Source organism: Cardiocondyla obscurior, linkage group LG21 (genome assembly GCF_019399895.1).
Source record: "Cardiocondyla obscurior isolate alpha-2009 linkage group LG21, Cobs3.1, whole genome shotgun sequence".
NCBI lineage: Eukaryota > Metazoa > Arthropoda > Insecta > Hymenoptera > Formicidae > Cardiocondyla > Cardiocondyla obscurior.
Window position 1 is genome coordinate 444691 of NC_091884.1, and position 14372 is coordinate 459062.

A 14372-nucleotide genomic window follows, 5' to 3' on the forward strand; every position below is an offset into this window, starting at 1 on the left:
GATTTCGAAGGATCTATTCCAGGTTAGTTATAGAAATGCGACGCGGGTGGTAAGGGATTTCGCAGTGTAGCATTTAGAGAATGACGTTGGAGCAATCCTGCGAAGTCCCTCGCCGTCGCAGTCTCACCGTTGCATCAACAATTCGAAAACCGTAAGCGACACGAGAACACGCTATCTCAAAGACGACAAATCGGGGGACCGACAATAAAATAAATACTCGAAGGTAAAAGAAACTAATAAAAAATGGAGGAAAAGAATAATAAAGGGCCGAATACAAAAATCTAAGAGTTAAAACTTTGGAACGTATATGTATATACGTAATCTTTGATGCAATAATTTACAATAAATATTTGGAAAAAAAAAAGAAAAAAAAAGTAAGCGCAAAAATATGAAAAAACATTCGTCTTTTAAACATTAATTAATTTTTTTTTTTTTTAATTTGACTGCGGCTCGCTCGAAAAAGTATTGAATAATCGCAGCTGTTTCGTCCAGCATTGTGAAAAGAAAGATAATTATCATTCGTACGAGCTAAAGCCGATAATTTTTTAAATTATCGCAAATTCCTATGGGTCGCTCACAGCTCGTGGGGCCCCGTTACAGCGTTGTAAATTCTTGCATCATAACAAAATATTTGCTTTTTCGGCGCGCCCTGTTTGTATAGGTGCAGGCTCCTCCAAGGTCCTCGCTTCTTTCTTTCGGTCCTCCTCGCTTCTCTTTTAGTTTCGAAGGATCTCTCATCTCTTTTTTTCCCGGTCTCTTACTAACCCACCCGAAAACATTCGCTTCAAAATATGTGACGAATACGCGCCGTTTATGCGCACGGAAAGTGCGTGCTCCTATGCGCGTTCCCAGGACCAAAAGAGCACGCATCCAGAGTTTTATTTTACGAGACCAACTGGCGACAATAAAACGTGACGCGGCGGACAGTAAAACGGTAAGATAGTAAAGCCACGATAAATGCGCACTCGCTGAAAATTCTATTCCACGTGAAATGACAGATTTACTGCCGGCTAATGGTGATATATTACCGAAGCACTTAGTTTTTCTTTTTCTTTTTTTTTTTTTTTTTTTTTTTTTTCCTTCAGAAGAGGAATAAAAGAAAAGACATCGTTTTACTCGACGCGCGCCTGTAACGAATTGAAATTATGAGATACAACTTTCAGTAAATTTACGTTATCTTCGACGTTCGATATTCTTTGCGTATTTCGCAGCGGTTTTCGAAGACGCCGGACCTTCCCCTCCCTAACCGACGATACGAATCGCAAATTGCCAACTTTCCAATCTGCGTTGCGACAAATAATTACGCGCCAGCCGCCGATAATCGCTAATTGCCCCGCAATGATGACGGCTCGTCCCGTCGAAGCTCCCGTGTTGGAAATCAAGTCATTCGCGTTGCATTACGATCGCATTATGATTACCCCCGTGGTAATTTGCGAGCGGCGTAATGCCCCCTCATGCCGCCGTTTGCGTTTTGCAACTCAGATTGCACTTTTAGCTCCGGCAGCCTCCCCCTTCACCCCACCCCTCTCATTCTCGATTCTATCATTGCCGGCGATGTCCGTGCGAAGCGCATCAATGCTTCTTGCAGCACGCGCAACAATAAATGCTTGCGATTTCGTTTGGACTAACCTCTCTCTTTCTCGCCAGACGCCTACGGAACCACTCTCATTATTTCGCCGCGTTAATGTCAAGGACGTACGTTCAATTACCACGTCGGTAAAAATTATTGTCTGCCACGGTGGAACTTTTTCCTTCAAGCTCGCGATTATCTCGATCTCTTCGTTCTGAAACTACCCGCCGCGGTTTAGACGACGGATATCGCCACGAAGCCGGAAACAAAAACCCTACGATGTGTCCGACAATGCGTTTTAAGATTAAAAAAAAAAAAAAAAAGAAAACAATGTTTGTAATGGTCACGTAAAAGTTTAATAGTTTCCCGTGCGAATAAATGATTTTTATAAGAATGCGCCTCACAATAACAGAAGTCGAGGAAGTTAATGATCAAAGGAAATACCGTTCGAGAGAATTGCGTGGTCTAGTCGACGCTCCATTTAGATAAATCGGGGACCATTCTTGTCCGTGAAAGAACGGCTACGAGCGCAGGAATCCTACAACGGCGCGCACAGGATACAATTACGCCGGTGCAACAGTTGCACCCCGCGGACAAGCAGCAAACCGAAGAAAAGGGGTTGCGGCAAGGAAAAGCGCGCATTGACGCGTAATTTGTTCGAGGGGGGGTTTCCCGGGGGAGAAAGGGAGGGCGGGCCCGTCAAATCGGATTAAATTGGGAACGTGTAATTTTTTTTTTTTACCCCTTGCCACCCTCTCGCGACGCCCTTGCTGAATGGCGGGCCGCAATTCCCGTGCGTGATGAAAACCAAGCGATATTCCGTCGGCGCGAAGAGAACGGAAGGCGAGTTTCACGTTACGCGAAAGGAAAGCCGACGGTGTCCCGCGTCGCGCGAACGACGACGGCGAGGGAGCCTCTTTGCGCGCGGCCGGAAGTAAATATTATTCTCCTCTCCCTCCGCTCTTTCCCTAGGTAGGTGCATCGAGGTGGTGCACTCCGGTGCACGGACAATGCCGAGCATTGTGCCGGGTTCGCGTCCATTCATTCGGGCTAGAAGCGCAGGCGTCGGCACGAAAAATATTCGCCAGGCACGAACCGGTCGTCGCCTGGCGACGGCGTTGGGGACAGGGGGAAGGGGGGGGGGGATGTTAGCGGGATTATTTTTCAAAATTTTCCGGCGTGGCCCCCTTTGTCGGGGCATCCGCGCGCATTCACGTGTGAGACGCTCCGCCGGAGGAGCAACCAATCTCTATACGCCCGTCTCTCGTTATCTCGCGCATCTTCTCGGTCGTATTGGCACGCTGGATCGCGCAAAGGTGCTCACGCTGCACCGGGCCCTTTACGAGTTCGTTCATTTTTAAGTGTCTTAATAGATTATCCCGGTTTTTTTCGAGAAAAGAGTAGTCGTATCTGCTCGTAGATTTATACTCCGTAGAGACACAAAAATTAAACGTGGAATGAATCCCTATCAAATTTATTACGCAACATCTCCGATTATTTTTACAATTTCCGATTAACAAAATGTATTAATAAGAAAAATAAATTATTTAAGCGGAATACGATGTGTATAATTAACGAATTGCTTATTGATTAATTTTCTTTCAAACCTGCATTAAAAAATATTCATAGCTAAAATATTAACGTCGCAAATAATAATATTTTCGCAAATTTAATTAATTCATTACTCTCTAAGATTCAACATCCAAAAACCAAATTTTTTTATATTTACACGAAGGGAGCGGAAAAAAAAACAGCGAAGCGGAAGAATGTAAAATGCGAGCCTATAATACGTTGTAAGCATCTCCAGGAATTTTCGGCGAGAATGTTTCAAGAATTCTCGTGGAAAAACCTGAAACTCTAAAGCCGAAGAAGGAGGGATGGTCGGAAGAACTAGCCACCCCCACTGGACGAGTCCATTTGTCCGAGTAGGGGTGCCAAGTCGCACTACGACTCGACTACGTGGAATTCTCGGCAGGGAAGATTTATTTTTCTGAAGAGAACGCCTAATGGCGTACCACGAACCAAGAAACTCTAAAGTGGTTAAGTTACGATCTTGTAACGGAGGCTTCCACAATGTCGGCTTCGATTTCTCTGCCTTCCTCTCCCATAATGCCCCTTCTACCGTCCGTCAGCTTATTTCAGTCTCTTTCCCAGTTTTTCTTTCCTCTTTTAAGAAAAAAAAAAAGAAAAAGAAAAAAAAGAGAGAGACTAACCTACACGGATACGCATTCTTACAACGGCGATGTCTTATTATTTGCTAAATACGGTAAAAAAAAAAAAAAGAAGTATTTTATTAGCCGCGGTATATTAATCAAACTCGCGATACTTTATTCAAAATTATAAATCTGTATAAAGTTAGATTCGTTATCGCGTTATGTAATTATTATTTCTAACAAATTAATCTCTGTCCTGTCTCTGTCAAATTTGTAAATGTGTTCTTATTAATTTTTTTTTAACGATGTCTAAAAAAAAAAATGACTAAAGAGAGAAGAGGACGGTAAAAGAAATGCTTGAAATCTCAAAGTCTATATTAATCTATTCACGAAAGACCGTTTGGCTGAGCCATTAGGCTGGCCACCCTCCCTTTCGTAGCGTGACGTATCGATATATTCTGCATCCCAATGGACTGCACCATTTTGTACAAACCACGCTCGCTCGCTCGCAGATAAATGTGCGGGCCTGTCGAAGGCGAGGGCCTGTAACGGGCCGGGAGGCGGGAAACTCGCAGGAAACTCGTCGGCGGATTTAACGCAGGGAAACCGGTTTCCCGCGAAAGGCGCATGCCGACGCCTGGACCTGGGTCGGAAAAGCGAATGTTTTTCGAAAGGAACGTAGGGCGTAGGAGGGAAAGAGTGCATCGTAAGGCTGCCACGGGGGTGAAACCTGTTGCCAAGACTTCCTCCCTCTGCTCCCTTTATCTACACGAAGCTCTTCGAGTTTTTCTCGTTTTCTACTTTTTTATTTCTTTTTTTTTTTTTTTTTTGAGAGCGCAGTCGCCGCGGAAGAGTTACGCAAACGTTTTTTCCATTTCACGAAATAAAATCCTGTTCTCGAAAATATGTACGCACGTCGATTTTTGCGAGAGAGAAACGGAGGCGAAGAGAAACAACAGAAACGAGAGAGAAAAAAGAGAGAACGAGAGAGAAGGAAAAAGAAAGAGATGCCCTCCACCACCTTCCGCGGCTCTTTATTTTTTTTTCCCCGTTTCCTTGCGGTTTTACAAATATGCTGCCAGCAAGTCTTTATGACCGATGATTACACACCTCGGAGCCAATAGGAAAGTCTCATTAACGTCTGCCAATTGAGTCAGAATTCTCCGTCTCTCTTTCTCTTCCCTCCCCCCCCTCCCTCCCCCCCGTTTATCTCTGTCTCTGAAAATTGAGGTTTCTCCGGGCAAGATTAAAATTTAAATTTACGATCTTTATCAAATTTAGCATCACTAAATCAGTCGTTTCTCAACGAACGGGGTTTCTAATCGCTACTATAACTGGATTACACCGCGATAATATCTTCCGAATCGTTTTCATTTGTCAACAGCGGGAGAATGATTCGCCTCGTTATAAAGCACGGTTTTAATAACAAAATATTAATAGATTTAAATCGAAAGAAAGAGAGATACCGCGGGCGAGTCGAGGGTGAAGGTGTACGTGCGATTCCCGCGAGATCCCGAGTCGCGATTTCTGACGATGCCGCCGAAATGATCTCACCGAAATATGAGAGATCGACCGTCGGTTCTGGTCACGGTCGCTGCTGCAGACAGCCTGCAACTTATTTACGTGCTACGTTCCTCGCTCGGCCGTCGAAGTAACAGCGTTAACTGGGAAATAGGATTTATTTTTTTCAGGCGGACCGGGCAGCGCGATAATGAATTCGTAATCCATTACCGAACGAAATTAGGAACCCGACGTGCCGATATATCATATCGGCGCCGGCCACTAATGACCCGATGCGTCACGGATATTCACGCGGCTGCCGTGGGAGTCTGCGAGGATCCACCGTGGCGAATAAAAGCGAGAAAACCTATTCGAGGATAGTCGACGGAAGAAAAAGGAAAAAAAAAAAAAATTACGATACGACCTCGGTCGCGCCTTGCAGCGGGCGCGCGAGATAAATTCCCCGTATACGAAATAATCGTCCCGGAATGATTGCCCTTCCAATAATTCTTCGGATTTTCTCTCTTCGCTCTCGCGCCTCCGCTCGACGAGACGAAAACAAAAATCCGGGCAAAAGGAAGCGGCTCGAATCCCGCGCGCGCGCGCGAGCGGCATCCTCATCGCCGTCGTCGTCGTCGTCGTCAGCCGTGGTGGAAAGCAATTAAGCTTTCCCCTGATTTATTCCGGGTATAAATAATTTCGTAGAAGTACTAATTATCGCCGGTTGGATCTATCTCCTATCTCTTCCTCCCCGCGCTCGCGCCCACCGCCACCCTTCCCACACCGGCAACCACCGGCGTTTACTCGGTCTCTCTTTCTAATTTTGCTCCCCCCCCTCCACCCCTTTCTCGATTTCTCCTCTCCCTCCCACCTTGATCTTTCTCTTATCCGCGCCTCAAGATGAAAGCACCCGCTTCTGCGTGGCCAAACTTACCATGAAGCGATAAATTTCTAGAAACAATAGGAAACTCCGGGGCTAGACAATAGAAGAAATATATGTACCGCCTAGTATTCGTGGCCCGTAGACGGAAGTGGGGCTTCGGTTTATTTTGGGGAAAAAAGAAGAGACCGGCCCCGGCACTGAAGGGAGAGAGGATAAGAGAGCGAAAGAGAGAATGAGGAGTGGGCGGGTAGATGGGGGTAACGGAAAAGAAGCGGCACATTTCTCATGCCTCACGGCGGAACGAGGAGAGAGAAAACCCTACGGATTTTCCACGGGGAATGCAAATTCGGATTGAAATATCACGGGAAAATGTAAAGGACCCGATGAGATTTGTACGCGTCGCCGGGCGTTGGAAATAATTATCAAGAAGTCCTTGTCTCTCTCTTTCTCTTTCTGTCTCTCTTTCTCGAGTACGCGAAAAGTGAAGGAGGCATCATCGACGGAAAACACGAGCTTGAGAAAATTTATGTTCTATCAATGGAGAGGGGGGAAGAAAGGGATCGAATCGCTATCATCTATATCCATTCTATTAAATGCCGTCACCCTCCCGTTCTATAAGTAATTAACGTTCGCTAGGGATAAATTCAGATTTTCAGCCGCCTTAAGTCATACTGATGCATCGCCGACGGAATAACTTTTCATCGAAAGCAACGTATTTTATCATTCGCATTCTTCTGCTCTTATAAATTTGCTGTCGTTCTAAAAGTTTAATAATAACCTATTGTCCCGACAATAAACCTACCTAATGAGAAGTAAAAGATATCCGGCAGGGTAAGAAAGAAAAAAAATGTTTGGACTTACGAGGCGTTTAAATTAAATAAAAAAAATTAAAATGCAATTATATTAATGTCTAAGATTTTTAATTAGAAACATACAACTAGAAAGAACTAAGACACGCTGATTGACGCATCGCGGTGCGTTTCGTGCGTAGCAAATTTCTAAAGAAAAATTGAAGTGACCAAACCGTCGCATGCCCAATCAATTCTTTTCCTACGCATTTTCCATTTATACGAGTGTCTTTTTCTCTCTGAGGAAAAGCGATGCTACACGGTCGCCGAAAGGTATTGTGCGAGTCGAAACGGTCCGTCGGCTTTGGCTATTCGAAGCAGGATCGAATCTGGTCTACCGATGTGCGAGCCGGAGGCTCGTTGATTTTCTACTATTCAAAATAATGAGAAACGTCCGTCGGGACGTCAGTCAACGTCACTCGACGTCGCTCCACCCTCCCGATAGCCCGAATAGCCCGAAAAGGCGCAACAAAACATGGAAATCGCCTATCCTAGCTTCGCGCATCTGACAACGACGGGTCAAGCTAGGCACGTTAATTGCACGGTGTTTCTAAATTAAATGCTGGTCAATGTGGGATAAAAAGAACTCGTGCCGCCAGCGCGGTCACTATTCTTTCACATGGGACCCGTAATCAGGATTATTTGGAAATGTATTTTTAATTAAAAAGTGTGCCGCGATGCATAATTGTATAAAGACACGCTAAACAAGCGTGTCGTAGTTTGAGAATCAGAGATTTCTACTTCAGCAGCATTTCTATCTCAAAAGCATTTCTACATAATAAAAAAATTTTTTCACTCACCGGACGATGCGCAGCAGCGGAGTTATCAGCATACTGTAACAAAAAATTAGAAAATATATTTTTAGAGATGCTGAAAATAATTATAACTATGTAAAAAAAATGTATATGTGCTTCTAATTTAATTATCAATTTAAAAAAAAATAGAAAATAAAAATAATTATTTTTGATATTGAAAAAACAAAGTTAATTTTGTACAAAAAAGAAGTGATTCTTACTTTAGAGTTGCTCCGCTGAAGCCTGATGTCCCTCCCGGACCTCCTCCTCCTCTCAGAACTCAGTTCCTTCCACATGTCACTCGCGACACTCGCGGATTGTTAATTTAAGCTAAACGACCGACTTAAACGGCAGTCCCGATTTAAAGTACCTATACAATAAAACCCGGACGTCCGATTACTTTTACGAGATTCGCGACGAACCCCGGTGGTTCGTTTATCTGATTATCGACGGTAACGACGCTTCGAATTCTCCTTGAAATGTTGGACTGTAACAAAACTATTAATTTTCACACAAATATATTTATACAGAATTTCTACAGAAGCACTACTGCTGCTACTACTGCTAACTACAAACTACTGAAAATGTATTACGCGGAAATTAATTTTCGCGAAGCACCCGATTTATAATTTGTTTTACGCGATTTACCGAAGGGAACCGAATCACGCGATTTATTTAATATTTCAGTTTAGATGTTTCTTTTTAATTAATAACAGGAAAAATCTTGCCTTACTAATTGATGCGCTGTAGCGGAGTTGGTAGCAATTCTGTAACAAAAAATATGAAAATTTATTTTTAAAGATGTTGAAAATAATTACAAATATGTAAAAAAAAATATATATGTGTTTCTAATTTATTTATCAGTTAGATAAATAAAAATTAATATTTCTGATATTCGAAGAACAAAGTTATTAATATTAAATATTAAAAGAAGTGATCCTTACCTTCGGGTTGCTCCGCTAAAGCAGGATGCCCTTCCAGGGCCTCCTCCTCCTCTCAGTCCTCACATCCTTCCTTCAGAATGTCCGGATTGATACGCAAAGTCTCCTTCCGTCCACGAGACGATGGCACGAACTGTGGAAAGTAACCTGTAATCAAAAGTGAACATTAATTATCATAATCATTCGCGCGACAATGTACAGTGCAACACTCGCGTTCACAAAATTACTCACCTTTCATGCTCGTCCATCGTCACTCCTGAGAAAAGCCCGGCGAGCTGGCTGCGATTTTTCCTTCCTTTCTTCCTTTCCTTCGTCAAGATCAGCGGCGAGGTTCCGCTGACTCTCCTCCGAATTCTCGATCTGAACATAAAGAACATAGCGGTTAGATAGTGTCCGCGAGCGCCAATCTATCGCGACAAGATCGTACTTAACGGCGGAGCACTTTAAAGCATGCAATAAAGATATCGATGTGCGACAAAAGTATGTAGGTTAAATACGCAGACTGAATTACCGTCGTGAGAAATTAATCCGTGTGCTCCGTGCGATATTCGCGTCGTACGTAACTCAACGCGCGATGAACAACGTTCGTGAAGCAAAGTCGGCTTAGATTTAACAGCCTGTGTCAATAAATATAGTTACCTATCGGCAACGGACGAAAGGTCGACCGCGCGCTACGCATTGCGTGGCTCGAATGGATGGGCCGCCGCGGGGGGGTATCTGGCCACGGGGTGCGGGGCGCGCTACGTCGTACGACGATACTCCTGTTCGCAAGATTACTGCACTCTTCATGCCCGTTTACTCCATCGTCACTCCCGAGAGAAGCCCGGCGAGCTGGCTGCGATGTTCTCCTTCGTCAAGTTCAGCGACGAGATTCTCCTTCGTCAAGTACAGCGGCGAGGTTCCGCTGACTCTGCTCCGAATTCTCGATCTGAACAGAAAGAACATAGCGGTTAGTTAGTGTCCGCGAGGACGCGTCTATCGCGACAAGATCGAACTTAACGGCGGAGCACTTCGGAGCGTTCAATGAAGACGTCGATGTACGAAAAAAGTATCAAGGTTATACCCGCGGACCGAATTACCGTCGTAAGAGATTAATCCACGTGCTTGCGTGCGATATTCGCTTCGTACATACTCAAACGCGCGATGAACGACGTTCGAGAAGCAAAGTCGGCTTAGATTTGATAGCTCTAATTATTTAATGTAGTTACCTGTTGGCCGTGGATGGGAGGACGACCGCGCGCTACGCATTGAGAGACTGGAATGATACAGGTACCGCGAGGTGGTATGAGGAGGCGGAGTGGGGGGTCTCGCGTGCGTGAGTCACGTACACCACTATACTTATTTACTATTGCGTGCCCGCGACTATATTTACGTTTGTATCTCGTATAGGACACTTAACAGAATATTTTACATTGAATATAAGATATTTAGAATATTCGGTCGAACATTTATTTCAATGTATCGTGAATTTTTAGGTGATAGATATATTGCGGTACTTATCAATTATATCTATTATTTGTATTTTAAGTAATAAATGTAAATGTAATATAATTAATTAATGTAATATAATTTTTAATATAATAATATAATTAATATCCGAATGTATATTATGTATAAATTTTATTTATACAAACGAAAAGCGTTTAAAAGAATAAAATATATTTTAAATGCCACGTGAAGTATATAGATTCATAGATGCTCGTTGAAAATTATTATATTAAATTAATTTTCTCGTTTATTTCTTTTATGTGGAAACAGCGGGATGCAATGCGCGCAAACCGAATTTTGTGCAATGATATAGGTTCTTCTTAAGCCTACAAGAAACCGGAGATGATAAATAGATGGAACCGTTAATTAAATGCTACGTTAGACGCATTTAATTGTTATCTACAAACGAGATCTGCGAAGAAGAAAAATCTGGGCGTATTGGACGCCGCTTAGTCTTTGCCGCCTACTGTGACCATTGGTCAGAAGCCATAAACTTCTTTTCCAAGATTTCTTTTGTAAAGACGCGAAGAACGCCCTATGCAAGATTGTTTTATGTGCTGTCAAGTAATACACCAATAGAATTTTATTCGATAACTTCGGAGATATCTGTAACCTAGAAATAATTAAAATTTCATACATTAAAAAAAATGTAAAATTTATTTTTACAAATTAAATCCGTCTGTAAAATATTATTTTAATTAATTTTGTTTTCTCGCTGCGAAAGAGATAATTACTGAAATCTTTTTATGAAGAATCGCGCGCAAATAAAATGTTTTAATTATTAATTAAAAAAATCACAATCGCAAGCGTCGTTTCCTCGACTCTTTCCATTTCTAACAAGATTTCTACCTAGTTTTTTCGTGAAAAACGCACTTGCTGGAACACTACGCGCCAAGGGCGGTCTAGTAGGCGGAAACACGCTTAGAACGAAACTTACCTCACCTGCCGGCGATATATTTCTCGTCGCAGATGGCACACAGCAGATGATCGATCACCGAAAATAAGAAGAGAGAGAAATCCCGACGTCAATGACTAATCTCGGAGTTCGAGTCTCCGGAGTTCACCGCGTAATGCGGCGTTCGAAGGTGGAACGAATTCATATTTGATTAGAAAATCCACGGCGCGCAGCGTAAGGCGTAAATATTAAAGATTAAGGCGAGGGTGTTCGTCGTCTCGCGTATCGAATCTTGCGTAACTTAATGGACGTAGGCTGAAGCAAAATTACAGACGACTTTAAAGTACCCCGAGAGGCACGTACATCTGTCGTTCGTAGCTTGAAATTATTGCACGTTAAATCCGTTTACTTTAACGCGTACGAAGCGAAAGTGAATGACGCGCGTTCTGCAATGCCCGGCGAAGTAAAAATGTCATATTTTCTCGTACGTCTTCGTTTCTTTGTCCGTGCCACGGTAGTACGCGATCGTCCGCGCTCGCTCGGCTCGCGATTTATCTCGCATCTCGCGAAGCCAAGGTAGGAACACGAACCACGGAGCGGATCGACACGGATTTACCTTATCGCGCGGTATCTACGCGTGGCTGGAAGTACTTCGGGGGAGAGATGCCTGCTTTCCTCAGCTTCGCGCAGACGTACGCTGTGCAACGCTCAGCGTCGATCGGCGTAATTTATGGCGTCGATGTCGCCGCTATCGGTCGATTCCGATCGGCTTGCGGACGAAGACTTCGAGACAAGCGAGAAGATAGGAGGAAGAAAGCCGGCGCGCGAGGTCGTTATACGAATCGAGTAATGAGCGAGTATCGTAAGCAGAACCACGTCTGTCGGGTGAGAACGCGAGCTGGACGGAAAACGCTTCGTGTTTCCCGGTTTGCGGCTATTAATTGTTTAACAAATATCCAAGTACATTGGCAGTTTAAATTTATATGTAATATCATTTTTATGTCATGTAATGATTATATTGATTTAATATTTTTAATTTAATGCATTAATTTTATATTTGCGAATGGGCGAGCATAGGAAAATTTCGCGTTTGTCGTATCGGCGCGCTCTTTCGAAAGCTAAACGAAAAAGATGAGAACTAAGAAGAAGAAAAAAGGGGCGGGGGAGGAGGAAAAAGAAGTTCGCCGCTAATGGCGTTTCCCTAATGAACGCTTTCTTTGTCTCGGGCAAACAACGAGGTCCAGGGGCCCATCCTGCCTGGAAGCTGTGCCGTGAGATAAATAAATTCAGGACTTTCGCGAAGGAAAAGAACTAAAGCAACAGCTGTACTTCTTTACGTAACAACTCCGTCTCAATTGAATGGTTCTTTCGTTCCCCCTGTCACAAATTGATGCCACAAGTAGCGATACCGAAATTCTTATGAAAATCAAAAAAAAAAAAAAAAAAGAATAAAAATAAATCACGTGAGCATTCCATTTTCGTTTTAAACGAGTTTAAATATTTAAAACCGATATCCAATTTCCTTTCCACTCGCTCATTATTCTCGACGACGCCCGTTTTAGATTATAATTCAAACGCTTCTGAATATTGTAAAAATTTCTACAAATTATTCAAAGTATAATTTGATTTCAAACAATTTTTTTTATGATTTACTTTCGAAACCGAATATATTATGTAAGTCTCAAGTTGAGGTAAGATTACGGTAATGCTCACGATTTCGGCAATTTGATCCTCGTAAGGAAACGCCCACTCGTGTCGGCTAGAAGGCCGAGTCCGATCACGAGTCGCGGACTAATTCCACGCTCGAGCGACAGCAGACTAATTTTTGCTCCAAGCCAATTCCGCGCGCTATCCGATCGCGTCCTTGGGCGTTGTCTTTTTCTTTTCGTTCGCCAGTTATTAATGCAGGATATTATTGTGCCAGTATGCCAATTTCTGTTCCGACCGGCAATCCTGCGGCCAGGCTTCTTATAATCGCCGACGAATCTTTCACAAGATCGCGCAAATACGTGCGTTGACTTTACTCGTCAAAAGTAAACCATTTAACGTCGCAAACCGTTCGCTTAATATTACAGAAATATAGGTCGATTGTCTCGACCGGTCGAATACCAAAGTAAACCCGTTCTTAAAACAACTAAAATTCTTTATGCAAGTCCTGAAAGAGCCGGTGTTTCTAGCATCCCTACGTGACAATCTTCGACCCTTTTTCCACGCATCGGGATACCCGAATTCCGCGTAGTATTGACGTAGTTTGAATACAGGGTGCGAGAGGAACATGGTGGACGCGGAGAGGCACGGGACGAGAGTCCAGAGAACGGTCTTCCAAGTCCGCATTTCTCGATGCCGTCTCCAGCCTCCTTCCCCGTCACCCTTTCTCGCTTCTCACCCCTTGCCTTTATCCCGTCCCCGCCATTCCTCTCCGTTTCCTACGCCTCGTCCTTGCCGGTCTCTCGTCCTCGCCCTCGCGTCTTTCCTGGCCCCCCAACATCCGTCCACCTGTTTCCCTCTCCTTTCCCGGCGCCACCGCCACCCCGCTGGCACCCTCGCGAACCATCCGAGCTATCCGAACCCCTCTGGATATCTCCATACGCCACTTACTGGGCTCAGGATGTTCTCCGCGCGTACGTGAGCGGAATCTGCGAGCGCGCGGAGTAAACCCGGATGGGCGACGTAGCTTTTATCAATATCGCCGCTGGCTTTTACTCTGCATCGACCTATCGGTTCGCGATATCCTATTTTACTCCGAGCTTGAAAATGACTGTGCAGATATGCGCGAAAGTTAGTACGAAAAAAAATAAAGAAAAAAAAAAATGTTTGAAGGGTGCTCGGAAGGATGTTCATTTCTTTTATTAAACCGTCATATAAATTTTTAATTTACATGGCACATCAATTAAATTACTTGTTTAATTATTTAAGATTTCCAGATGCTAAATATGACGAGATTTTTTTTTCTATCTCGGACTTATTTTTTCTCGTTTAGCAAAATATAATTTTAATTAATGTACAGCGATGTAATTTACGTCTTGCGGAACGAGTCTATATACACCAACTAACGTTGTAAGCCTTCGCAGTAAACAAAAGTCGAGAAAGTCTCGTTTAAGACGATCAAGACTCGAGTTACGTCTCTCGCCGAAGAGTTTCAGCACTTGAGCGTCACTGCGGTGGTCGGCGCTCCTCGTAGGGGTGGTCACCCTCGCCGGACTGCAGAATGTTGTCGCTGGAGGCGGCAGCAACGATGGCCAGGGAGATGGGGCGGCTCGTCGAGCGGTTGGCTATAAGGGGGTGGACTCTAAAGTCCAC

The 14372-nt window shown here is 43.8% G+C and overlaps 1 long non-coding RNA gene across 1 annotated transcript; it reads right to left on the minus strand.

Annotated features, from left to right (window-relative positions):
• Window positions 1–6245: 6245 nt before the first annotated feature.
• On the minus strand, window positions 6246–9615 carry LOC139110605 (uncharacterized). Its single transcript, XR_011547019.1, has 5 exons — window positions 9329–9615; window positions 8921–9049; window positions 8693–8836; window positions 7970–8515; window positions 6246–7787 (listed from the first exon to the last, which is right to left on the minus strand). It is a non-coding gene; the product is annotated as an uncharacterized lncRNA (long non-coding RNA).
• Window positions 9616–14372: the final 4757 nt, after the last annotated feature.